Below are 25,758 nucleotides of genomic sequence, written 5' to 3'. Positions count from 1 at the left end.
TTTTGGCTGCATTGGGTCTTCCTTGCTGCGTGCAGGCTTTCTCTACCTGTGGCAAGCAGGGGCTATTCTTCATTGCAGTGCATGGGCTTTTCATTGCGGTGGCTTATCTTGCTGCGGAGCGCAGGCTCTAGGCACGCGGGCTTCAGTAGTTGTGGCATGCGGGCTCAGTAGTTGTGGCTGGCGGGCTCTAGAGTGCAGGCTCAGTAGTTGTGGCGCATGGGCTTAGTTGCTCCGTAGCATGTGAGATCTTCCTGGACCAGGGATTGAACCCGTGTCTCCTGCACTGGCAGGCAGATTCTTAACCACTGCACCACCAGGGAAGTCCTAACAAGATACATTTTAAAAGAAACTGTTAAATACCCAAACAAGTTGTAACTATCAGATTTTCTCGTTATGTTAAGGCAAGTTGGTTCATGAAGTCTTAGAGGCAAGAATAGAAAACAGAGGAGCAATGATGAGTATTATTAATTTATTCATAGTTGCAAATAAAAGGGCATCGCAATCTTTACACAGTGGGTATTCTCTATATTCGAGGATCCAGTCATTTCAGATATTTATATCTCTCGTCTGTTAGTTTCCCTAAAATATGCATTACACCACCCACGATATTGCTTTAGAATATCCCAAAGAGAGAAAGGCCATAGGTGTTCCCATCATTTATTTTAAAGAAATCTTTCAAAAAGGAGGAGATGATCCAAATTTATGCAGCATTACTTGTTAACAAGGTGGGAATCAATTGACTTGAATTTCATATTCTGAGTCATTTTTTCTCTATTTTCATAATGATATAAATATTTATTTTAAAAATCATTAGTTTATCTGTTATTGAATATGTATTGAATTCTAATGATTCTAGACATTGGAGGGATCGTGGTGGTGAAGAAGACATAGTTACTGCTTTCAAGATGCTCAAAATATAGAAAGTTAAATTCACAAACACTCTAATATAAGGCAATGGACAACACAGAGACCAAATATGGAAATTAATAGGCCACACGGTTCCAAAAGGATTAGTGTTGGAGTATAGCTCATTTTAAAATTTCATGTCAGGTCCACCATACACTCAATGGTAAAGAGCCTTTTAGTGGACATCTGTGGGTATGAACTGCCTGACATCCTTTTCTGCTATTTATGGTGACAGCACTATGGTTTTCCATTTGGATCCTACCTTACCCCACTCTCAGTCCATGTGCTTCTTATAGGGCTGGGTCATGCATTACGGAATGATTGGTGCAAGGAGAGTCATGCTACAAACCAGAGACAAGGAGATCCAATTCCACATATCGTGTGTGGAAATACTGGGAAGAAAAAAAATCTTTCTTCTCACTGAAAGTACAAGCTGTATGATGACAGAAATCTGGAACTTCTGGGAGTCGCGAGTTAGAGCCTTGGAATATTTGCCGCAAAGAAAGGAGCAGAGTTGAGAGATAGAGAGCAGGTCCTAATTATATCACTTGAGCTGCTGGTGTTATTTATTTATTTTTAACCTCTTTATTGGAGTATAATTGCATTACAGTGGTGTGTTAGTTTCTGCTTTATAACAAATTGAATCAGTTATACATATACATATGTTTCCATATCTCTTCCCTCTTGTGTCTCCCTCCCTCCCACCCTCCCTATCCCACCCCTCTAGGTGGTCACAAAGCACCGAGCTGATCTCCCTGTGCTATGCGGCTACTTCCCACTAGCTATCTATTTTACGTTTTAGTTTACGTTTTAGTGTATATATGTCCATGCCACTCTCTCACTTCATCCCAGCTTACCCTTCCCCTCACCATATCCTCAAGCCCATTCTCTAGTAGGTCTGCATCTTTATTCCTGTCTTGCCCCTAGGTTTTTTTTTTTTTTCTTAGATTCCATATATATATGTTAGCATACGGTATTTGTTTTTCTCTTTCTGACTTACTTCACTCTGTATGACAGACTCTAGGTCCACCCACCTCACTACAAATAACTCAATTTTGTTTCTTTTTATGGCTGAGTAATATTCCATTGTATATATGTGCCACATCTTCTTTATCCATTCATCTGTCGATGGACACTTAGGTTGCTTCCATGTCCTGGCTATTGTAAATAGAGTTACAATGAACTTTGTGGTACATGACTCTTTTGGAATTATGGTTTTCTCAGGGTATATGCCCAGTAGTGGGATTGCTGGGTCATATGGTAGTTCTGGTTTTAGTCATTCTTAACTCTCCCAGTTAAGTAATCTAAGTATATCCCCTTTTGCTTCAGCCATTTTGAGTTGGGTTTCTGCCACTTGCACCCAAAAGATTTCTGGCAAAGACGGGTCTTTTGAGTGGGTTTAAGGGGTAGTTTGAGAAGGAGAGGAAGAAGTATCTTTCAAGGCATAGAGAAAGAAAAGAGTGAAGTGAAGTTACTTACTTTACCCTCAGCCCCTAAACAACACAGAATTTGAGTTATAGAAACAATACTTTGACCAAAATATTTGGTGACATTCATGATACTATTTCCTAATCTCATGGTTCAGAGTGCTGCCCACGTAGCAGCATTCAGTGTTCATGAGCACAGGAGTATGTGGACTACACCACAATTGAGTAATTACAGCTTCAATCTGGATACCACTTCTAATGCCACTCCTGGTGTTTAGGTTACTGTGGGCCAAACTCTTGAATTTTCACTCCTTAACTTTGCAAATTCGTAATATTGGAAACAGTGGGACGAATCAAAGGCACGACAGTGCAGGGAAGTCATGCTTTCTGCCTGCTCTTCAACAATTCTTTCATTGGTGTCCTTTTTCAGAACATTTTTCTATTGATACTTTCATATGGTTCTAAAATTCATGTGAGTAAAATTCATGCTATGCTTATGAAGACAATTTTTAAAATAGAGCTTAAGAGTAATGATTAAATTTCCTCTGTGTGATTACTAAGAAAAATGTGTCGTTATAAATTTCAATTAAGCCCTGTATTCTGCTGTATTCTGCCCTGAAGTCAAATGCAAACTTCCTATTGAAATCATTTACTAATCCACATATACTAAAACTATTAGAATTATTACATGTTTTACTACTTTTAATATATGGCTTTCTTCCTAGTTATATTTCAAATTTTGCCTAGAATATTTTAACTTTAACTTTTATAAACTCTGATATAAACATTTGAAAATTTTGTTTTAAATTTATATTATATATAACAATATTTCCTGACACTCAGAAACAGAAGTTATTTTGTCAAAATATCACTTCTGAAGTAAAAGTATTTTGAATTGTCTTATTGTAATGTAATTTATTTTGACAGTTATTTATTGAATGCCTACTATAGCCCATCATTGATCTAGATTCTGGGCGTACAGCAGAGGACTAGTCCCATGGGACCTCTGTCCTCTTGTACAGGAGACAGAATAAATGAAAAATCAGATAAATACACAAGATAACTTCAGTACTGTTAGGGAATTAAAACAGGGTGCTCTGATAGAAAATCAAGTGAAGGTGCATTTCTGAGGAGGTGACATTTGATCTGAGACCTGAATCTGTGTTATGCAATGCTATGGGCTGAATTGTATCCCCCAAAATTCATATGTTGAAGTCCTAGCCTCATTACCTCAGAATGTGACTCTATTTGGAGACAAGGTCTTTAAAGAGGTAATTAGGGTTAAATGAAATCATTAGGGTGGCCTAATCCAATATGGCTGGTGTCCTTATAAGAAGAGGAGATAAGGACACAGACATGTACAGAGAAAAGATGATGTGAGGACACAGCAAGAAAGCAGCCATCTACAAGCCAAGCAGAGAGGCTTCCAAAGAAACAACCATGCAGACACCTTGATCTCAGACATCTAGCCTCCAGAACTGTGAAAAAATAGATTCCTATTGGTTAAACCAGCCAGTCTGTGGTATTTTATTAAAGCAGCTCTAGCAAATTAGCACATTCTACTATGAAGGCATTGAATATCTTGGGAGTGGGAAAATCTCCCATTACAACCCACAATCCTAAATATCTGCCTACCCTCAATTTCCAATTGTAATCAAGTATAAGAAGAGTAGAAAACACACAGTTATTCACAAACTTTCCTTGGATCCAATGCCCTCAAGCTCCAAATCTTTTATTGGAGCTTGTAGTAAGTAAGAAGGGGACCAAAGTCGACTTGTATCTCTTTTCAGTGTCATACCCACACTTTGGGGGAGATACTAATGAGTGAGGAGGTAAATAAAAATCAGAAAGCATGTAGTAAAAGAAAACACAAAGGTCAAGATATATTTCCTAAATATTTGAAAAATTTATAAACATATCAAACTACAATGTAACATTAATTATTGATACTAAATTTTACCTTTATGTCATGTTTGAAGTATTAAGTCAACAGAGGTGTTAAGGTAAATGTTGTTGATGTGGGGAGAATTAAGAAATATATCTTCAATGAGAAAGAAAGAAACCTTCCCTTTTTGCATTCCTGACACATGTATAGAGCTGTGCTTGAGAACACAAGATACACTTTGCTTTTCTTCTAATACAGTCATGTAAGTATTTGTTTTAATTAGTTAGAACTTTTGGATTGCAAGTGACAGAATACTAAATTGATTTAATTTAAGCAAATCAGTTGACGAGTTATTGACTGAAATAATCACGAAGAACAGAGAGGGAAGTGACCTTCCAAAATGAGAACCAGAGACTCAACTGCCATATAGCCTCTGTCCACCCACACCTCATATCTGAATGTGGTCTACTACTGAGGACCAACTTTTTCATATGGCAAGGAACTTGACCATAGAAAGCATTTGGCCTTATCCATATGTCACCATAAGCAAAGAGAAAGAGGCTCTTCACCACCAGTTCTCATTATAAATGATGTAAGGAATGACTTATATTAGATTGGCTTGGTCATGTACCCATTCTTGAATCAGTCATAGATGGATGAGATACTATTGCCTTAGTCTTAATCATAGCTTTACCCTTGCAGTCAGGAGGAAAAATCTGTTACCAGAGGGAGAACTGGGAAGGGGAGGAGCAGACAAAACTATTAACTCCAGGAGGCTTCCCTGATGGCGCAGTGGTTGAGAGTCTGCCTGCCAATGTGGGGGATGCGGGGTCATGCCCCGGTCTGGGAAGATCCCACATGCCGCGGAGCGGCTGGGCCCGTGAGCCATGGCTGCTGAGCCTGCGCGTCCGGAGCCTGTGCTCTGCAATGGGAGAGGCCACAACAGTGAGAGGCCCGCATACCACAAAAAAAAAAAAAAAAATTAACTCCACACTTTCAGCACATGTAAACTAGAGATGGACCATTCACTGCAGTCTTCAACATACTTAAGACCCTTGTAAAGACCCAAAAGGGCAAGATTCTTATACAAAGTGGTATGTTAATAATTGTTCTACAATAAATTTGTTGGTGTATCTTGAAAAATAAATAGAATAATTAATGAATAAAATAAAATCAGAGTTAAAGTTGAGTAAAACAGTTTTAACACAGAGTGATGCTGAGTTGAAGTTTAGAAACTCAAATTCTCCTATTTAACTATTTGAATGAAAAACCTTTTGAAGAGTTTTATTATTATGTGGATTAAAAGAAAAAAAGAAGCATGATCTAAATTTTTAGACCTGTAAATTTGGAAATTTTGGCAGAAAGCCAAAAATTAAAATAAAATCTGACTGAATATATAAAAACTGCCCTTTTATTTCTTCTTGTACACTACTTTACAGATTATTACTTGAAGAGCCTTAGTCCTTTAAATGATAACACAGGAAAAAGAAACATGACCAGTATTAAAGATTTGTTTGCAAAATACCTCTGAATTTTCCCCCTCACACATAGCATCATGTTTTAAGCTTATAATCTCTCTGATAATTCTTTGACCTCAAATATCTATAAGGTGAGTGACATATAGGTTGCTAGAACAGTAAGTATGAAATGAATCTAAAGATCTCATCTTGTTATTCCCTAAGGTTTTCCAAACAAAGTCATGCACTAAAATAATTATTGATTATGCAAACAACTATCTGTCATGGCTTATGATATAGAAGATTCAGGAAAAAGATGCAGAAAATACAATATTTAACCTGAATGTGATGATAATGTAGATGGCAAAGCATGGTAGATCTGAAGTAGAATCACTTCACTAAAAGAGAACCTGAAGGTGATATTTTAATCAAAATTCCCTTATTTTACAAATGAAGGAACTGCAAATTTCTGTAAATGAAGACGCATAACATATAAGAAACCATATGTAGTCATGTAAAAGTATAATTATCTCAGAGTCATTTAGGAAGCCAAATTTAGTGAAAGATTAGAAATTAAAATTTCAAAATCCCAAATAAATGTTGAGGCCACTTACCTCACACCCACATTGATGCTGGGAGATTTTGAGCTTTGTTTTGCTTGCAGACCAAACACAAATCTTTCTTTATGAAAAGTATAATATTCTTGAAGTACATAAGCATTTGTAAGGACAAGCAAAGAGCAAATCTAATGCACATAATTTAAGTAGTGAGGAAACTCAACATAAGTGAAAGATCATCGTGCAAACAAGTTAGTTGCAAGAGGTTCACATGTTTATTACAAATTCCCAAAATGCCAAATCCCTACTTCTGTAGACAAGAAAACAAAGAACAAGGAAAAAGGAGAGAAATCATTAGTGTTAGGGACATTACAATCATTTTTTTTTTTTTTTTTTTTTTGCGTTACGCGGGCCTCGCTGTTGCGGCCTCTCCCATTGCGGAGCACAGGTTCCGGACACGCAGGCTCAGCGGCCATGGCTCACAGGCCTAGCCGCTCTGCGGCATGTGGGATCTTCCTGGACCGGGGCACGAACCCATGTCCCCTGCATCGGCAGGCGGACTCTCAAACACTGCGCCACCAGGGTAGCGCTACGATCATTTTTAAAAATCACATTTCACCTGAATAAATCCTCTTAACATGGTTTTCTTGTCTCTTTTTCACAAGTACTTCATACTAAAATCATTTGTTTCAATTTAACCCAAATGTATTTCTATGTGCTGAAATATTTTTAAAAAGGAAAAAGATATTATTGGAAAACAGGAACGGCCAAATAACTTGTAAATATAACCTTCACTTGTCTTGCTATAGCATTTGGCTCTGGAAGAATCAGTGTTTACTTTAAAATATCCTAGTGATGAATTCTTGAGTTTCTGCATATCTCTTGAATCCCTATTCTAGACTGCATTTCTTATTTATTTTATTTTTTTTTTTGGTACGCGGGCCTCTCACTGTTGTGGCCTCTCCCGTTGCGGAGCACAGGCTCCGGACGCACAGGCTCAACGGCCGTGGCTCACGGGCCCAGCCGCTCCGCGGCAAGTGGGATCCTCCCAGACCGGGGCACGAACCCGCGTCCCCTGCATCGGCAGGCGGACTCTCAACCACTGCGCCACCAGGGAAGCTCTAGACTGCATTTCTTTTACTAACTTTCAGCCAAATATAGTAGTGCACTGACTGTCAATAGCTATCAATCAGACAAGTCACACACCCAGCCGGCCGTGGACAAGGCACAAGTCTGCGAGGCACTTCATGCTTGCCCCTCTTACAGTTTGATGACCCACAAGGCACTGAGGAAATATTTTTCTAGATTCTTTCACTAAAGTCATTCATATTCTGTACACTCCAATCTTGCCTAAATTTTAGAGAGCCTTTACATAAATACAGTGAATCCAACAGTCATTTAAAAATATAAGTATTTTAATAATAAAAGCTGAAATATATTTCACCCTGACAATGTGACAGGCATTGTTTTAAGTGTTTAACATGCTTAACTCATTCACCAGGCAGCATGGTATGGTAATCAAGAACCTGACTTCTGAAGACAGAATGCTTGAGTTCAAATCACAAGTCTGCCACTTGCTACAAATGTGGCCTTGGATAAGTTACCTCGTTTATTAAATGGGATTAATAATAGCAATATTTACTCTATAGGGTTGTCATGAAGATTAAATGAGTTAATACTTGTAAATTTGACTACTCCTTGGGCTCTAGTAAATACTATATAAGCATGTTAAATAGAATTTCAATTTTAAGTAAGTTTAAGTTCTGGCATTTTACCCATCTTATAGATGAGGAAACTGAGATAAATATGTCAGGTAACTTGATCAAGGATACATAGCTGGTAAGTGGTAAAGCCAACTTCTCTAAATGCGGTGTCCTATTTCATGTGTGTGTGTGCACACACGTGCACATGCACATATGTGTGGTCTCAAAAGTGAGTGGAATAAAATAAATAATATTTTTAAATGGATGAGAATTTTCTAAATATTTTGAAAAATACCAAATTAGACTTCTAGTTAACTAGATGTCCACTAGACAGAAAGTTAAGCACACAAAAATATCAACAAATATAGTTAAATTACTGAAAATCAAAGCTAGAAGAAATACTATTAAAAGAATATGAAGAAAAATAACATATATATATATATATATAGGAGAACAATAACAGTAACCACTGACTTCTCATCAGAGACAAATCAAATGAGATAAAAATAAGAAGATATATACATATATATATATCTATATATATAAACTGTTAAAAGAAAAATGTCAATAAATAATTTTATATTCAGTGAAAATATCCTCCAAATAGGAAGACAAAATATATACATTTTCAGATAAAAAAGCTGAAAGAATGAATACCAGAAGATATGCCCTTCAAGAAATGTTAAAGGATGCTCTTCACACTAAACAAAAATGATACCATATGAAAACCAAAAGGAATAAAACAGGAATTTACCAAAGGAAAAATGAGCACTAAAAATGGAAATTTGTGGATTAATGTAAAGTTTTTACTTTGTAATTTAAAATATGCAACTGACTATTTAAAGTAATAATAATAATAATGCAATATTTTCATCAAAAGAAGGAGAAAAATGGAAGAAAAAATAAGCAGAAAAAAGTCATGAAATGGTAGGTATAGAATCAATCATATCAAAACGGAAAGAGGGCTTCCCTGGTGGCGCAGTGGTTGAGAGTCTGCCTGCCGATGCAGGGGACACGGGTTCGTGCCCCGGTCCGGGAAGATCCCACATGCTGCGGAGCGGCTGGGCCCATGAGCCATGGCCGCTGAGCCTGAGCATCTGGAGCCTGTGCTCACATGCTCTGTAGGGAGCAGACCACCAGCTGATCACTTTCCACCAGTGCTCTAGTTCTTGGCCTTTAGGGGCCACTTCTTCCTTTGAGGCTCTGGTGGAGGTGGGTGTCCTCCTCTGTAAGAACTGGTACATGATATGAAGACTAAATGCCCAATTCTTGTTGGTAAGGTTTGATATGGAATCACAGCTACAATGATATATATTTTGGTCAGCACTTGGTTGGTTTTAAATAAAGTACACACTATTTTATTCTCTATGCTGTATAAAATGTATAAAAATGAATAAGTGACCAGGTGGCATTTTTTTTTAATTATAATGATCATAGATGGAGAGACTTGAAATCTGAGAGAACGGCTACTGTGAGAAGATATGGGAAAACCTTACTGGTGAAAGTAACGGCACTCTGGACATCTGGACCTGGAATAACCTTAGAGTATTCAAGGAACAGCAAGAAGGCTGGAAAGGAGTGGAAAAGAATCGTAGAAAATAATGCCAGAGCATGGGGAGGGGGTAGGCTATGGTAAAGATCTCAGCTTATGGAAATAAATTCTTTTCTATCTGCCCAGAGAACCTTTTTCCTTTCTTCTAATAACAGAGCCCCTTTCCTATGGAGCTGATTTGTCTCCCCAGATTAAAGGCATAGGCACAAGACCCAGACCTGCACAAATAAGATTTAATCCCCTAGTCATTGCTTGAGAGTAGATGCCTTATCTAAACCAGGCCAATCAGAGGCATTCTTGGGATTTCTCTTACGGAGTTTTTTGAGAAATTACTTCTTTTATTCCATCTGGAGAATAAAACAATCAGAGACATGTACACCTGTGACATGAAAAGAGAGGCTGGGCCCTGATGATAATCAAGACTTAGAATCCAGCCATGTTGTATATCAGAGAGCCAGGGAGTTGCATACACCTGCAAGTGCCACATATTAATTAAGTTGGTCTGATTTGAGTTTAGCAACTTACAGCTGAAAAAGTCTTGGCTAATATGCCCAGAAACACCCAGTCCCGACATCTTGTTTACTCTTGCCTTGCTATTTAAGCAGAATCATCAGGCAAGTCCTCAGAAAGTCCCCATTGGCCACAGTTGTTTACTCATCCAACATACAGTTCCAACATTGGAAGAGCAGCCTTTAATGCTTAGGATCCTAAGCTGTTTGTTCTATAGCCTCCACAGAGTGCAGAGAGGAGTCGTCCTCTTCAGTGTAATGCATATCCATGTGAAATATATGCCAAAGTTGGCCCAGGCTTCTAAAATTGCAGTTCTCGAGAGACACATCTCTTTCAATTCACTTACATAAGACTTTTAAAGGATAAATCTGCTGCAATGATGGCTTCGTTAAAGCACATTCTGGTATCATCTGTCTCACTTTTGACTCTTAGTTGAGCTGTCAATCCATTATTCTTGCCTCATACAACTCTTATGGTAAATTGTACATCAGAATTCTTATTTCCCTTTTTTACCATATAACATTCTTATAATTATCCCAGTCAGTATCCTGATAAATGCTGATAGCTTAAATTATCACCAGTATGATATTGTCTTCTAAATTTATATCTCCACTCCAGTCTTCAATGTTAACATATGGGGCCAGATATCCAGCAACTCACTCAACTTTTTTACCTAGAAACCTTAAATTTAGTTCAGTACTCAACATGCACATAATCATAACATGTACCATGTCATAATCTCCTTCCCTTGACATATGTCTCATTGATTTTACCTTTTAAATAACATTACTGTCCTAATCTTTGTAACCATCAACCTAGTCCTATTACAAATACCTTTTATCTGGATTTCTGTAGTATCACCATAACTGCCCTCCGTGAAATTACTCTGTCCCCTTCCAATTACTACTCCACGTTTCAATAAAAAATAATTTAAAATTCAGTCTAATCATTCCGACTCCATGCTTAAAATCTACTGATAAATAGAGGCTCATAGGTTTTCACATAAATATAAAAATCCTAAGCATGCTCCCTGAGGCCCTGCAGAGTCCATCTCTTGCCTTCCAGTCCATCCACATCTCAAATCGCTCTTACCCCCATTAATTCCTTTGCACACATTCTTTCTACTGCCTATAACACAAAAACCTGCTTCAGTTTTGCGGCTGTAAATTATATCTAGTTGCTGTCCTTATTTCTTCTTCCTCTTCCAATATCTGTGCCCATCCCTTTCTAATACAAGCATTCATACTCAGAACTAGGTGAATATTTTTATTACTGTTTTTATTTTTCAGAGTGAGATAAGATAAGGAATGTGTTTCATAGATAGAGAAGGGAAGAATTTGAATTGAGGTTTGTTACCTTGTCTTGATGATAGATAATTTTTCTTAGTGACAGGAGGGTCTCAATAATTACACTTGCCTCTAATATGTTTACTGGGATGAGTAAGATATGGCACACAGGGACCCCCGCCTCAAAAAAAGTGTGTGAATAAGAAGTAGAAATCTTGACAATTACTGCCGTACACCACTAAATCTGTCCTGGGATACAGCTTTATTATAGTATCCTTAAAACTTCCTGGATCTGAGCCTATAAATCGTATCAGGAATCTTTCAAATTCCTTTACTAGATGGGTTAATATTTTTAAAAATCTCTTCTAATACATAAGATACTTTAAGGGGAAATCTAATTGAACGTAAGGAAAAGTTGTCCTCAGGATTTACTGAGTGATACTAAGAAGCCTCTGGCTACTGCTATTAAAAAAACATGATTTTCCTGGAGTAACCTAGGAAAGAAGATGTCAGAATTTTATTATAGACATGGAAAGGGATTATCATAGTATCCTTTCTTTATTCCTTCAAAAGTAGCCTAATGTCTCTACATCTCTTTTGCACAGCTCACTTTTTCTACAGCTACTAGTTTAAACCTTAACTAGCCTCCGTCCACATAATTCTATTACATGAAAAAGTAAGATTTAATACTTTAAATTCCATAGTCATTAGACTAGAAAAATTATCAACAGGAAAGCTGGTCCCTGCATCCATCTGTGGAGAAAATCTCAGTTAATGTTGCTGTGCACAGTGAAAGTCCAGAGGCAGACCACTAAAATTAACACAGGAATGATAACTCAAATCGATATTTTAGTTTCACTCAATCACTTCACAGATTAAAGCATAATTAATTTCATTGGGTGTGCTAAGGAGAATCCATCTCAGTTATGATGTTTTATATAATACTATCCTTATACACTTGTTCCTAAACAAAGCAACTTGGAAAATAGGCAGAAAACATCCTAATTTCCTGTTTGTCTCAAACGTGGATTATTTTCTCTATATATAGATATAACTGGAAATTTAGAAGACACGATGTGCGGGAAAATCTTCAAGAACAGAATAAGAATTCAAAATGCTTATGAACTGTATATGAGAAAGAAAGAGAAAAAGAGAAAGGAAAGAAGGAAAGAAAGAAAGGGGAGAGAGGAGGGAGAGAGAGAAGAAGGAGAGAAGAAGGGAGGAAAGAAGAGAGAAAAGAAAGAAAAGAGAGAGAGGAAGGGAGGGAGGGAGGCAGGGAAGAAAGAAAAAGAGAAAGATGCTTCCAGTTCACACCTATGATCTCTGTGATAATGATCCATGTACGATCCCTGGTGATAGAAATTCTTTAACATCACACGTGTTACACACGTGACCTAACATGTTAGACCAGTTCTTGGTCACTGGTAAAGGAAGAGAAAAAATAAAATAAGAGAACACACATAAATTCTATTAGTGAGAAAATAAAGCTGAAATATTCTACACTATTTCTCTGAGCCATTAAACATTTAAAAAATATTCTCTGATTCCAGATGTAATAAAAATTTATCTTTAGACACTGATGATTTTTAAACATTAAAAATCATTTTAAATATTAAAGAACATTTAAACATTAAAAATGCTGAAATTAAGAAATATATCCTTCTTAGTAGCTAGCTAGCTAGAAGGAGAAACAATAACCACTGATTTTTCTCCAAACATCCACTTATCATTCCCCACTCCTGGACCTAGAAGTAGTTTTTATAGCCTTGAAAAAAATGTCAGAACCATCTCTGTTGGATTTAAAGCCTGGCTCATGTGAAGGGGATTAGGAGAGCTGTGGGAAAAAGCAGGGCTGGAATGTGCTTCAAAAGCTGCAACTGTTACAGATGAGTCATGGCCGTGGGCTCCTCAAGCTGGGCAAGGCAAGTTTTGTGCAGGCAGGGCTCAGCCTTGAAGGGTTTACAAAATAAAAATCAATAAAATAAATCCGCTTCTGTAGACTAGACTCTATTTCAGGTTTAAAGAAAGAAAGAAAAAAATGCTTTAATGTCTTTGTGTCAGCTTTGTTGAGAAAAAATAGAAAAATGTGTATTTTAAGTGATTATGGGTGATTTGCCTATGAAAAGAGGTAATAAGTATTTTCATGGCAAACACATTTATTGAGCTTTCTCTAAACAGCAAGACCTCAATTAGCAGCAGCCGCTAATGAAACAGCAGAAACCCTGATAAAAGTCAAGGTAGAACTTCCTTTACCTACAATATTTTTGCTTGGAATGAAATGGGACAGTTAATGTTGTGCCTTGAGCAGAATCTCTGTAGTAATTGGCCATTTGCTCCCCGCCTCTCCAACACATTCCAGGATTCCTTCCGGGAAAAGTGAGCAAAGGAATTAGTATCCCTACCAAGGCAGCTGTGATTCTCCCGCCATCACCCTTTGCCCCCTCTGCCCCCCAACTCCCTGACAGTCCTCCGGTCACGTGTATTATGGGGATCGAAGGACAAAATGAAAATCACGCATCTGCCTCTGAGACTTATGATCTTCTAGTGCCATCTATCGCTGCTCTTATTTCTGATTTTCATAGCCAATTTTTTAAAAAGTCTAAGCAATTCAGGACGTTTAATCTTAAATGATTCATTAAAATATTGAAGGTTCATTCTCATTTCATATGCAGTGACTTTCAGCAATGCTTTTCTCCTAAATAAAATGAAGGAAACAAGACCCATTTACAATCTTGGTTTGTAGTGGAACTCAAACAAGGTAAATAATCCCAGTTCTGTTTCTGAAAATCCCTCCCTTTAGATCTGAGTTATCAAGGTGAATATCTCAATGCTTTAGTCTGAAAAAATCAATCAGTATTTAATGATTTCATCAGTATTGGCTCTACCCAGATATCTAAGAATACTGGTGAGGGAAAAATACCGAAATTGTAGTTTTTATTTTTCAATTAAAAATGGAATTTTTAACCTAGAATTGCCTAAAATTTTGTAGCACATAAATCCCTCTCTTCCCTCTTGCCTGTATAGGTTCTGCTAGCACTAATATTTTGTGTACATGAGCGACAAGAAAAGTAGAAATGGACAAAAATCTGATGCTCTTGACTGTTGTAGGTGATAATTCTGTTGGGCAGAATTAGTGCGACAATGTTTTCTATGCTGAATTGAAAGATAATTTTACTTGCATAGAAAGAGACACTACTGATTTAACAATCTAAATTCTAGGTTCCAAGAGAACAAGGTGGAAATTCCATTTGTTTTCTGGCTTGACCTGCTGATTAAACATTAAAATAAAGTGAGCCTCCCATGTGGAATGCATGTGTTCAAAAGATATCTGGCTGAAGTTGCAGTTCCTGACTCCTACTTGGCAATGTTTTGACAGCACATTCCGATAATGTCAAAACTGGCTGTGATTCTTGACTGTTGATCAACTCCAAAGGCTATTCTAAAAGTGACGAGAGAAGTAAAATGTTTCCTTATTTTTAAAAATATTATTCTCTCAGCCTATATTTTTCTTTGTTTGCTCTTTGTTTGTGTTTTTCTCATTTTTCTTTAAGTGCCAATGGAGGAATGTGTGCTCAGGTTTATCACGGACACAAACCGTTCAGAGCTAAATAGGTGAACAAATCAGTGGTCAAAAATAATTAAGTATTTTAGGCATCTGATCGGGGTGTATGTTTGTGTGTGACAGAGAGAGAGAAACAGACAGACAGAGAGATGGAGAGAAGGCATGTTCTTAGTATCCTCCTATTATATCATTTATATATATATATATATATATATACACATACACATATCCTCCTACTATATATAAAACTACCGAGTTGCTAAATTTAGCAAACTTCCCTTCTTTGCCATCCTTCATTCTTTTCTTTCCTTTCAAACTAGTTGAAAGAAAATATTAGATTCTTGCTCAGAATCCGATAATTGAAACACGTTTTACTAAGGCAAGGAATAAAAATATTAGAGACAACCTTTTATACTGTGCCTTAGAGAAAGATTAATAAGATTAAGAACAAGAAATGGAAATTGTTTATAAGTAGTGGCCATCTCTTATGTTGCTGTGGCAAAAAATAAAACAGAGCAAAATGCACAAAATTTCATTAAATACGTCTGACTGCAAAAGGAAACTAATTAGAATATAAAGGGAAAATGAATCAGCTGGAGGTAACATGATTTGAGCAATGGTTTTATTAGAAGGACCAGAAGAGGGCGCGCATCTCCTACAAATGACAGCAAACTTTAAACAAATGACGATTGAATGTTTCATCAAAAAATGAAAACAAGGGACTCACTTCTAATGTGTCATAATAATAGATTTCTCTAGCATATTTTAACGATAAAGGATAAGCTGACAATATTTTATAACATCAAATAAAAGCCAAAAAATGTACAATTAATTTGTATTACTTTAGTGGTAGCTGAAGACGTTAAGCTAATTTATTTTTTAAAATAAATCACCAGCCTTTTCCATGATTTCATATTGAAATGAGGATATAGGAATGATATGTTTTCCTTGCTTTTGTTTTTCTTATCTTATTAAGAATAAAAGAAAAGCCATGACTAATTTCCAAAGTTAACTAACCTCACTAAACAATTTGACTAAAGATAGTTTTTAGGACAGTCTCCAAGGAATTTTCTTTCTCTCTCTCTCTCTCTCAATCTCTCTGTCTCTCTTTCAATAATTAGATAGGTATACACATACATACATGTATGTATAAATACATGGGTGTATATACATATAGGCATGTGTAAGCTGCACACACATATAAGTATGCAAAATTATAAGTCATTAATAAGACGGTGTGTTAGACTTACTAAAAGATAAAATTACTCTAGTTTTTTAATAGGAAAACATTATTTCACACGCATTATCTTTTGGTCCTCATTATAATTCTTGTAACTAGAATTTTAATCACTCCTAATTTTACAAGTAAGGAATCTGAATACTAAATTAATTGTCATGATATAAGTTTATTCAAAACTTTGATACATGAAAGAAATGTAGTATAATAAATAGAAAAGAAACATGTCAGTTTTGAGCCCAATAGGAAACAGGTGGAGCCCCCAAATCAGAACAACTCCAAGAAGTTTATTTATAAAGGGGCTAATTACAAATGAGTGAATAATATGAATGGAAACCCATGGGGATAGTGCAGGAACTCAGGGAAACAAGAAATTGCTAAGAGGTTCCTGGAACAGAGGAGAAAGTCTGTAAGAACCTACTTTGAAAGATAGTGATAGCTCCACTAAAAGAAACAAGGGAATGGAATAAATTTCCAGGCTCACTTGCCTGTCTCTCTCTAATCTCTTAAAGATTTACGACATCCCTAACTCAAGAACTGGGGTTTGTTTTTTTGTTTGTTTGTTCAGTTTGATTTTAGTTTTGGTTCTTTAAGAGACATCAGGCTTCCAGAGTTAAGAGCAAAAGAGGAAAAAGTAGACTTGAGAAACAAACAGATTTCCAGCACAACGGTATTTTTATCAGCTGCCTGTAGTGTGCCAGGAAAATTACTAGACATTCCCATTAAAGTTACTTTATTTAATCCTTAAAATAACCCTGCAAGGCTAATAATATTATTGCCTTTATTGCCTTTTTTGCAGAAGTGGAAACTGTGACTTAAATACATTATTTTGTTCAGGGTCATATGTCTACTGAGTGGCAGAGGAGGCATTTTAAATTAGATCTGTTTTACATAAAAGCCCCTTTTAAATTGTTACGAGTAAAGATTTGGAATTCGAATCCTTTGTATAAATTCTACATCAGCTACTGAATAACTCTGTGAACTTGAGCAAGTCACTTAACCTCTAAAATTCTTGTCTTCATTTGCACGGTAGTCACTATTATGTACCTTATAGGATTTCTTTTTTCTTTTTTTTTTGGTGAGGTTTAATTTAAATACCATATGTAAAGACAATTAAAATGGTATGCCACGTGGATGGATGATTTAGAGTTGAATACAAATGTAAAGTGCTATGATTTCATCCAAAGACAGAAATAATTTGAGTTAATGTTATTATTAGGGGAATAGAGTCAGTGAGAAATCCTAGTGGCAACTGATTACACACAGTGTATTGAGAAAAAAAAATTAGATGAGATTAAGTTATAGAAGGACTTACAGACCTACTTTGCTCCATGGGGTGTCAACAAATATTCTTAATAATTCATAAATATGTCCCAAAGGAACACTGATTTTATTATTATTTGTTGTATCATTGAATGCCATAAAAAACTAATAAAAACACAATTTATTGGACTATCTGTGTTATTATTTGAGAAGAATACATCATTCTTATGATGATATTTCACAATGGGGAAAAAGGGTATTAAAAGAACTACATAATTATTAAGCAGAGGCAAGTGAGACAGATACATTGAAAAATATATGTAGACTTCCACTTCGAATCATGATGGAGTAATAAGATCCAGGCTTACACTCTCTTGAAAATGTTAGAATATTTGACGAATGTGTTTATAGACCTTAGACAACAACCAGCACAGATCTGTGATCCCTGAGAAAAGTGAAACAAATAACATGAGCCCTACAGTAGCTCCAGCTCTTTGTCTGGAAGCAGCTTTGAGTGGAGGCACAGGAAGAGACAGTCCAAGCAGAACATGTTTGGATCTAAAGGTAGCAGGTAAAATTATAAACTTTCTAGACGAAAATATACAATAAAACCATGACCTGTGGAGAAGCCAAACTTTCTCAGAAGTACACAGAAAAGCAGAAACTATAAAAGAAACTGATTTGGATATTTCATGAAAACTAATATTTCTTACTCTTTGAAAGAAACCATTAAGACAATTTAAAGACAAATGAAAGACTGCAAGAAAATATTCCGAATCTGTGTATCTTACACAGGCTTAAAGAAAGCTTACAACTATCTAAAGAGAAGCCAAGCAACCCAGTAAAAATAAGCAAAATGTTCATACACACTTCACAAAAACAATATGCAAAATGTGCTCAACACCCTAAGCCATGAGGAAAATGATAATTAAAACCCAAATGAGATACTTTGGAAAATATATCCACACAAAAACTTGTACACAAAAGTTCTTAGAACCTATAGTCCTAATAGTGAAAAACACTGCCCCGGGGTGGGGCGTAGGGAATGAACATACCCAAATGTCTATCAACCAGTGAAAGGATAAACAAACTGATGTATATTTATATAATGCACACCTGGGGCTCCGCTTAGCTGGAGCATCTGCTTGACATGTACTTTATCCTCATTCTGGGAACCAGCAAGCTATCCTAGTCATGTTCTTCCAATGATAAAAGCAGACATTCAAAAGAGAACCAGAAACATGCAAATCCTCTCGAAACATAAGTTTAGAACAAGCATACTGTCATTTCCGCCTCATCCTATTGACCAAAGCAAGTCTTAATGGCTAAGCTGAGAATCAAAAGGGTGTGAAAGTGGACACTATTCCTTTAAGGGAGGGAAACACAAAGCCACCTGGCAAAGAACAGGGAGGTGCAAAGCATTGGAGTCACTAATATAATACACCAACGGACCTAATATATTTTCTGTGTCATTTTGTTTATAAATCAGTTTGTTTCATTTTTATATCTAAGTACATTATAATGTTGACTTCTACTGTGACTAAAATTATCTACTTTTATTACATTCACTAGATTGTTTTTATTGATGATCTAGAATGCTCTTGATTTTGTATGTCAGACAATTTCATTGATTTGAAGTTTCTATCTTCTCTTACATTTTTGGTATAGACAATAATATTTCTGTTATTAAAAAGAAACTTCTCTCATTTTTTCCCAGTTTCTCTATATGAATCACCTTTTCTTGTACTATTGCTTTGTTTATAATTTTAAGTACAATAGTAAATGAAAGCAATACTTTTAAGTATGCCCTCTTCCCCTATTTTATTTTAACTTTTTAAAAAGAATCCATTAAAATGTTAATATTGGTTTATTCAATATTTAATTCTATTTACCAAAATATTTTGTCAATTTCTGTATACCTTATATTTTTGTACTCCAATTGCATATCTCTATATTCAATTTTTTCTCCTTTAATAGTTTTTAGTGAAGGTCTCTGTGTTATAAATGTCTTTACATATTTGAGAATGTCTTTATTTTGATTTCACTCCTAAAATTACTGAGGCTGGCTACAAAATTATTTTTTGACAGTCTCACTCCCACCCTGCCTTTGAATTTTAAAATATTGTGGCATTGTTTGCTGGCCTCTATTATTATTAATGAGAAGTCGCTTTCTATCAGTCACATATATTTTTATTGTAAAGCAATCTTAGTTTTTTATAGATAGTAAAATAGTTTCTTTATCTTTGATGATAGAACATTTCACTACACTGTCTAAGTGAACATTCATTTGTATTTTGTTAATTAAACTGACTTTGTATTCAGGGCACATTTTCAATCTAAAAAGTAATTACTATCTTCAAATCTGGAAAATTATCTCAAATATAGTTAGTGCATTCTCTTCTTTTGCCAACATTTTGAATGGATTTTGGAATCTTTCAATCTACCCAGGTCTCTTAATTACACTTCTTTTCATTCTCTATGCAGTATTCTGTGTGAATTTCTCCATTGTATACCTTTTTAATTTTTATTTTTACACAATTGTTAAAAGTTACTGTCCACTTACAGTTATTACACAATTATTGCCTGTATTCCCCATGTTGTACAATAGATCCTTGGGCCTATCTTACACCCAATAGTTTGTACCTCACTCTATTGTATACTCTTAGTGCAGTAATCTGCCCTCTGACTTCATTTACTATAGAGTATATTCACTTACTTTCCATTTAAGTGACTATATTTCTATATCTAAGATTCCTAATTATTTTAGTAGATACCTGACCTTTCCCCACTTATGCCTGATTTTGTTTCATAACACTTTTTTAAAGAAATTTTACCTTTATATTGTTAAACATTCTCAAATGTTTAATATCTTAAACATTTAATATCTCAAACATTTAATATCTCAAAACACTTAATATCTTCAAGATACTTTGCATAAAATAAATTGTATATGGAATAAATAATTATTCAGAGTGTTGATTTTATTGGCTGTCTTAAACAGCAGGGCTTTATTTTTTTTGTGGAAATGTGTACTGCAGGCTCATTTTGAGCAAAAGATAGTTTTTTGTCACTCCCTCCCTTAATGATCAACTTTAACTGTCCAAATGTTTTGTGATTATCTCTTTCCAGGTCTCTAGTTTCCTGAGTCAGAAACAGCTCTAATAATTATACTTGGGTATTACTGTCCCACGGGGATATGGCAGATCTAATTATAGAACCAGTAGGTGATTGACTCTTTTCCCCCTTATCCTGGTATCTCTCTAGGGTCGCAGCTTTTGATAAAGGTAGAGCCCTTCCTAGTGGTCAAATGTATTCTTTGAGATTCTTTGCATGTATGGAGAAAGCTGCAACCAAGCCTTTGAATTAAAACATTAAACATGGCCCTATTTCCCAAAACCACACAGAGAAAATTGGTTCATTTTAACCCACAATAGCTAAACTGTGGCAGTTCATTATCTGCTTCTGGACACCGATATCAGCAGGTCTGTAGCTTCAGGACCCACATATAATTCTGTTTCTATTTAGTTTAGGTTCACAGAGATGTTCGTATCTTAGATATGAGCCTAGCTGTGATGTTCTGTTTTACTCTTTTGGTAATATATCCATTATTTCAATACGCTTGTAGAAGAAATGGCCATCAAAGCTTCAGATGATTGTGCCATAATCTATATGAGCAATATTTTTATTTCCTTCATATCTTGTGTGTTAATAACTTCACATGCTTCTGGAGTCAACTGCAGGAGTTTGGGTCATGTTCTACAAATAGCAGGAGAAGGGAAAAAAAAGGACACTGGAAACTGTTAGCATATGAGGGTTTTTAAAGTAAACTTTTTGAACAAGAAAATACATATATAAAAGTGCATAACAAATAAAAACGTAACTCAATGAATTATTAACACATAATTAACACACAGGTCAAGAAATAGAATAATACTAACAAATGTAACCCTTCTCATAGCTCAGTCTAGTCATTGTATCATCCAAAATAACACTAATTTGACATCTAACACCATGAACTGGTTTTGCTTGTTTTTGAATTTAATAAAAGTGGAGTTAAATAGTATGAATTCTTTTTGGTTTAGCTTCTTTCAGTCAACATTGTGTTGTAAGTTGCATCCATTTATTTGCATATATTTATGGTTTGTTCATTCTCGTTACAGTATAAAATTGTCTTATACACATATACCTACAATTTTTTTTATCCATTCCATTTTCTATGGAAATTAGATTTTTCCCGGCTTTTAGATACATGAACAGTGCCACTAGGGACATTCTTACTCATATCTTTATGTTAATATGGAGGCTTTATGTTGTGTTATACATATAAATATAATTTTAATCATTAAGTACGCAAATATTCAGGTCCAATAAGTAGTGTAAAGAAGTTATCCAAAGCAGTTGTAGCAAATAACATCCCAAACATCAGTGAGCTCCAATTACTCCACATCAGCACCAGTACTAAAAAGTGTCTGATTTTGTATTTTAGCTACTCAGGTGAATGTAGTAGTACCACACTGTGTGTACACATATGTGTGTTTTGAGTTTTTTTGTTTTGGGGTTTTTTGGGGTTTTTTTTTGCTGTACGCGGGCCTCTCACTGTTGTGGCCTCTCCCGTTGCGGAGCACAGGCTCTGGACACGCAGGCTCAGCAGCCATGGCTCACGGGTCCAGCCGCTCCGCGGCATGTGGGATCCTCCCGGACCGGGGCACGAACCCGTGTCCCCTGCATTGGCAGGCAGACTCTCAACCACTGCGCCACCAGGGAAGCCCTGTTTTGAGTTTTAATTGATGTAAAATTTACAGTTCTTAAGTGTATAATTCTATGAGCTTTGCGTTTTGATAAACATACATGCCTTTGTAATCATCTTCCTAATCAAGGCATAGAACATATCCATTACCCCGGAAAGTTCCTCTCTAGCTTCTCCCTAACAATTTACATCCTCTGAAGCAGCACTTTGAAAAGTATTATTTCATAATAGATTAGTTTTACTTATTCCAGAATGTCATTTAAATGGAGGCATAAAGTATATGCTCTCTATTTTAGGTATCTGGGTATCTTTTTGCTCAGCATAATGATTTGAGACTCATCCATGATGTTGCATATGTCAGTAGTTCATTTATTGTATTGTTCAGTAGTGTTCTATTCATCAATATGTTTTATACAGTCTCCATTCACCTGTTTATTGTCATTTGGATTCTCCCTGGCTTAGGGATTATGAATAAGCTGCTGTAAATGATCTTGCACAAGTCATTTTGTGGGCAGATGCTTTCTTTTTTTTTCTTGAATAAGTACCTGGGAGTAGAATCATTGTATTATAAATAGATGTCTAACTTTGTAATAACTGCAGAACAGTTTTCCAAATAGGTGGTACCACTTTACACCCCCATTATCAATGTATGAGTTCTAGGTGCTCCAAATCCTTGCCAAATCCTTGGTTTTGTCAGTCTTTTTCATTTTAGTCATTCTTAAATGTATGAAAATACATGCCATTGTGGTATTAATTTGCATTTCCCTTATGATTAGTAATGTTCAGCATTGTTTCACATTCTTTTTAGCCACTCATTAGTTTCATTAAAGTGTCAGCTCAAGCCTTTCCCCTTTTTTAATGGAATTGTTTACCTTTGTATTATAGATTTGTGGAAGTTCTATACATATTCTGTATACAAGGAATTTGTCATATGTAGTAATTGGAAATATTTTCTCCCTTTTACATTTCTTAAGAGCGTCTTTAATGAGTAAAAGTTTTTAGTGTTAGTTCTGATTTTAGTTCTAAATTCCAGTTTATCCTTTTTTTATGGTCTATGCCTTTTTATGTATTAATTGCAAAATCCTTGCCTACTCCCATGGTCTCCAAGATATTAAGCATTACTGTTCTAACTCTTACATGTAAGTTTAGGACGTATCTTGATTTGATTTTGTATATAGTAGGAGATTATGAGGTTAATATTTTTTCTCTTTATTTATACAGTTACTTTAGCACTGTTTGTTGCAAAGACTTTCAAAACCCCATTGAACTTCTAGAAGTTCAATTGTGTTACCAATCCATTGTCCTTTTAGATGTATATTTATTTCTGGCCTCTCTTTTTTGTTTCATTGAACAATATACCTATCCTTAGGCCAGTACTATACTGGCTTGATTATTATAGCCTTATGCTAAACATCCAATATTGATAGCGTGAATTCTCCAGACTTGTTCTTCTATTTCAAGTTTTTTTTTCACTACTTTAGGTCCTTTACGTTTCATTAGAACTAACTACCACTGACTGTGGTATCATTAGTTCTGACATAACAAATATTCCTATTTATTCCCCGGGCACAATAAAATGATTGCACTTCCTGACTTCTAGCAGTTGAGTGGAGTTCTAAATCTAATTCTGATCTACGAATTGAAAGTGGAAGGGATGCTGGTACTTCTGGCCTCAACATTGAATTATCAAGTTGGCACCTTCCAGAGCTACCTCGCTTCCTTCTGACATAGTTACCAGCTATAATTCAGGCGATAGCAGCTCCCGCAGTCTGAGTCCCTAAATGGCTATGATGACCAGGGACCTTTTGACTTGCACTTGTTAAGGGAGAAACAAACAATCCACAACTTCTTTGCCAACCTCACTGATATCTACCCTCAACACAGATTCCATATATCAATGATTTATAAAAGTCTGGAAAATTATTTCCATCAGCATATGTTCATAGGTTCATTTTTTTTCACATCCATCGCTTTCTTTTTCTTTTTAAAATAGTTCTTTATTGGAGTGTAATTGTTTCACAATACTGTGTTAGTTTCTATTGTACAACAAAGTGAATCAGCCATATGCATACATACATTCCCATATCCCCTCTCTCTTGAGTCTCCCTCCCACATTCCCTATCCCACCCCTCTAGGTGGTCACAAAGCACCGAGCTGACCTCCCTGTGCTTTGCAGCAGCTTCCCCCTAGCTATCTTTCATTTGGTAGTGTATATATATTGATGCTACTCTCACTTCGCCCCAGCTTTCCCCTCCTCGCCCGTGTCCTCAAGTCCACTCTCTATGTCCATATCTTTATTCCTGCCCTGCAACTAGGATCATCAGTACTACCTTTTTTTTTTTTTTTAGATTCCATATATATATGCGTTAGCATATGGTATTATTTTTTTCTCTTTCTGACCTACTTCACTCTGTATGACAGACTCTAGATCCATCCACCTCACTATAAATAACTCCATTTCATTTCTTTTTATGGCTGAGTAATATTCCATTGTATATATTGCCACATCTTCTTTATGTCCATAGGTTCATTACATTATGTTCATAGGTTCAAATACATTAGACCCTTGAACAACCCACCGGTTAAGGGTGCCCACCCTCCCCGCAGTCGAAAACCTGCAAATCCGCATGTGAAATAGGTGGCCCTCCACATAAATGGTTCCACATCCGTGAATTCAACGAATCATGGATTGACCCAGTTCAAACTCCTATTGTTCAAGGGTCAACTGTAAAGTGTTATAATTAAAGTCTCCCTAAACATACATTTCCCTAACCATGTTCTACAAAACATTGGTCCTAGGATATATTTGTAGAAATTCCTCTTAAAAGTATCCAAAGTTTTAATAAAATTGATAAACCTGGTATACTCTAGACCTTTCTTAGGGAGCAAAAATACTAAGGACCCAAGGAGATCCTGCAGTTAAAAAGCTAGTTTAACTTTATTTAATAAAACTTATTTGAGTACTGATAAAGAAATCAACCCTTCCATGATAAAACAGAACCACATTTCATAATTTGAGAAATAAAGTTAAAGGTGCGGCATATTAAAAGCTCTGTGATGTTTAACTCAACAGACACTTTAATCTTTTTCAGATATATGCTATTAATGCCCTTTGTAAATATTCTTCTGAAGTTTGCCAGCAGTATCTGCAGAGTGCCCTCACCTCCTGTGCTAAGTATCATAAAGTCTTTTCTCACCTACTTGAGTGTCTGGTCCCCTCTCCAGTTGCTGACACTAAGGTTCTCAAAGCAATCCTTTGGTTGCATCTATGCAGAAAGAAAACCTAAACATTGTAAGCATTAAGAAATTAGGTATGAGGGACTCCAAGATTTTGACTATCGAGCAGCTTCCTCTCTCCTAAAGATTTTAGTAAAATTTGGAGTTTGCAGTCTGATATTCCACAACAGCACTAGGACATCCGTTGATTAACCTTTGGAATGACCTTCTGCAGTTTGGGAAACACCTACCAAAAAATCCTGCTGTCCTGAAAGAAAGTCTTAGAACATCCTTTGCCTACTGGCCAACGTGACTGGCACAGGTTACCCAACCTCGGCAAAGATTATACAAATCAAAAGTTTGCTTTTACATTTGAAGTCATGACCTCAACCTCTCCTCTGAATTCCTAGGTCTTTGATTTTACCAAACACCTCATAATCTAGTCAAAGA

Source organism: Lagenorhynchus albirostris, chromosome 4, assembly GCF_949774975.1.
Source record: "Lagenorhynchus albirostris chromosome 4, mLagAlb1.1, whole genome shotgun sequence".
NCBI lineage: Eukaryota > Metazoa > Chordata > Mammalia > Artiodactyla > Delphinidae > Lagenorhynchus > Lagenorhynchus albirostris.
Note: the sequence above shows the minus strand (reverse complement) of the source record.